General features: G+C 38.5%; 1 pseudogene; it reads right to left on the bottom strand.

Annotated features, from left to right (window-relative positions):
* Nucleotides 1-866: 866 nt before the first annotated feature.
* Nucleotides 867-1,736, bottom strand: LOC138159183 (BTB/POZ domain-containing protein KCTD3 pseudogene; annotated as a pseudogene).
* Nucleotides 1,737-3,483: the final 1,747 nt, after the last annotated feature.

Genomic DNA, 3,483 nt, shown 5'->3' with positions numbered 1-3,483 from the left:
ATGGCCAAGTGAGGTAAGGCTTGTTGGGACTCTTCCTGCCCTTATCTTCAGACTCCTCACTGCCTCAGTTACACCCTTTCTCCTTGACTCCTATGCTTAAGGCTATTTCAGGATTTTACTCTGGGTGGGACATTTATCTCTGGGTGTTCTAGGTCAGAGAGGGGGATTTGAAGCAGCTAGAGATTACTTTGCTATCTTGACTTCCAGAAAATCAGGCAGGTGATTTTTAAATCTCCAGGCTGTGGGTTGATAGCCCCAGGAGAAGCAGCTCTCTCTGCTGGGAGCTCTGTCCTTTCTCTTAAGCAGCTCCAACAGATCTTCTGGTCCCATAGTGAGACTGCTGAGAATCACCCTTGGGGTGGATGAGTCTGCTGGCTAGGGCTCCTTCTCTCTCTGTTGTAGTGCACTCTCTAGTCCAGGTTGGTGCAGCCACAGCGTGCTCCACACTTCCCCTGCCCCTACGCACATGGCCACTTTTCTGGGAGGGATTCTGCCATGTGTCTTCTCCCATTGGATTCTGTCACTCCAAAATCCATTCAGATTCATTTCTTTTGTGTGTGTGTGTGTTATAACCAGAAATGCTTTATTTAGCAAATGATCACATTTGCAAATGCAAGATTTGCTTCCTTTTGTTTAGTTTTCAATGTATTAAAAAATTTAATAAATAGTACTGAGTTTCTCTTAGAAATTAGTAATTACCTTGCAATCATGACAAAATTTTCCAGACCATGAATGATCTCTCTCATTATTTGTGTCAGTAGAGATATTGGTTTAACCTTTTTGTTTAAGGTACATAGTTATATAACTATTAATTCCTTTGCATAGGCTTTAAGAAAACTGAGATGAGTAACTATCATGATATACCCACAGAATCTTCATTACTAAAATGCAAACATGTTTTTCCCACCTATTTCACTACCACTGCCTCCATCTTGAATGCTCCACAGAATAATACTACTATCTGAGGCAACAGCCACCATCTTATCTTTGTCTCTATGTGGACCTCCAACCACTTTTGCATTTAAAGCCACTCGTTCAATAGTCCAATCCAAATAGGGACTTGTAAACACCTGTTGCCATCCAGAAGATTCTTTGATTCTGTAACAAACAGCAAAATGGGCATACGCAGCTACAATCCAGTTGTGATGACCAGCTACTATCAGCACCTTTCGTGGATCTACAGGAAATCCCAGTCTAACTGCCTCTTCTCCAGTTCTGGAGAGAATGGGCTGGGCACCATTTCTCCGGGTTGACTGACCTTCTGAAGAATTCTGTCCTATTCTAGAATCAGCAGAGGGTCCAGGAGTATTGTTTATTTTGCGACTAGGGATACCTGGTGGGGGCAAGTAGCCATGAAAAAGGACACTGCCACATGATGAACGCTCCAGTTCTTCACATAAGAGAAGTCATCTTACTAATGGAGTAATTCCATAAAATTCAGCTTCATGTCTGAGAACGTTAATACTCACTCCCCGTAAGTCAAGCTCTTTAGTTCGAAGAAAATTTAAAATGGGTGCAAATGCTGCTGGATCTCTATCAATAAATATAGCACCAGTTTCATCTCGAAGGGTTGAAATTCTCCCACTCAGCAAACTGGAAAAAAATGAATCTGGAATCCACATAAGTGTTTGTCTTGAGGTAATGAATCTGGTCTCCCCGACGTAGAGCTGGATGATCTCCCGGCTGCCGGCCGCCGCCGCCGCCGAGGCGAAACCGCCGCCGTTTCCCCGGCCATCTCACGCGGCTCCGGCCCGGAGCGGCGTCCTAGTCCTCCGGCTCCTCCTCCAGCCAGTGCCTCCGAGCCGGGGCAGGAGCAGGAGTGGGAGCCGGCTGGAGGGCCAGCGGGGCTCAGATTCATTTCTTAAAGTTTAGTGACGTGATTCATAGAGGAGCTTAGAAAAGTTACTGCTTCTATTCCCCATCTTGGCTCCACCAGCTCCTGCCCCCTCCACTAGCTTTATTTTTGATAAGAAAAATTATACTTATGGTTTTCCTAATATTAAATTATCCTTGCATTCCTGGAATAAATCCTATCTGATCAAAGTGTATTATTCTTGTGATAGTCATTTTGTAATATTTTATTTAAAATTTTTGCATCTATTTCACAAAGGAAATTGCTCTATAATTTTATTTCTCTGTTTTATCTGTTCCTGATTTAAGTATCAGTACCATATCTGTGTCATAAAAAGAATTTGCTAGGACTACTTCTTCAGTAATTTTCCCAAATACTTTGCAGAGTATTGGAATCAATTTTTCTTTAAATGTTTGATAGAATTCGCCAGCAAATCCATCTGGCCCTGGAGTTTATTTTTTTTTTTCTTTTCCTAAGGAGGTCACTGATCACTTGTTCAGCGTCTTTTTCTACGATGTGGTTATTTAAGTAATTTACTTCCTCTTCAGTTAATCTGGGCAACTGATATTTTTGTAAATATTCATCAATTTCACCAAGACTGTCAAATTTATGTGCCTATAATTTGGAAAAATAATTCCTAATTATTGTTTTAATTTCCTCTTCATTAGAGGTAGAGTCACTCTTTTCATTTTTGATACTTATAATTTGGTTTTCTTTCTTTTTTATCATATTGTCTAAGGGTCTATCAATTTTAATGTTTTTTTTTTCATAAAACCAGCTTTTAGTTTTATTTATTAATTCAATAATTTTCTTAATTTCAATTTTATTAGTCTCTCCTTTGGTTTCTATTATTTCTAATTTAGTATTTAATTGGGGATATTCATTTTTTTTCTGGCATTTTCAATTGCATGCCAAATTTATTGACCTCTCTTTTCTCTAATTTATTCATGTATGCATTCAGGGATATAAAACTTCCCCTAAGAACTGCCTTTGCTGCATCCCACAAATTTGAGTATGTTGTCTCATTATTGTCATTTTCTTAAATGAAGCTACTGATTCTTTCTATAATTTCTTGTGTGACCCACTTATTCTTTAGGATTAAATTGCTCATTTTCAAATTAGGTTTTAGTCTATCTTTCCATGGCCCTTTATTGCATATGATTTTTATTGCATCATGATCTGAGAAGGATGTGTTTAATATTTCTGACTGTCTGAACTGAATTGTGAGGTTTTTATGCCCTAGTACATGGTCAAATTTTTTTTTTATGTACCATGAACCACTGAGAAGAAAGTATATTGCTTTTTATCCCCATTCAGTTTTCTCTGGAACTCTAAAATTTCTCTCTAATATTCTATTTGACTCCTTGACTGCTTTCTTGTTTATTTTGAGGTTATATTTATCAAATTCAGAGAGGGGGAGATTGAGGTCCCCCATTAGTATAATTTTGCTGTCTATTTCTTCCTCTAATTCCCTTACCTTCTCCTCTAGGAATTTGGATACTATACCACTTGGTGCACATGTGTTAAGTAATGATATTGCTTCATTCTCAATTGTGTCTTTTAGCAGGATATATTTTCCTTTCATATCTCTTTTAATTAGAACAATTTTTGCTTTTGCTTTATCTGAGATA

This window comes from Petaurus breviceps, unplaced genomic scaffold (genome assembly GCF_028583685.1).
Source record: "Petaurus breviceps papuanus isolate PSGF00001 unplaced genomic scaffold, PetGlider_PUasm1.0 175, whole genome shotgun sequence".
Lineage (NCBI taxonomy): Eukaryota > Metazoa > Chordata > Mammalia > Diprotodontia > Petauridae > Petaurus > Petaurus breviceps.
This window is presented reverse-complemented; position numbering and strand designations above follow the sequence as displayed.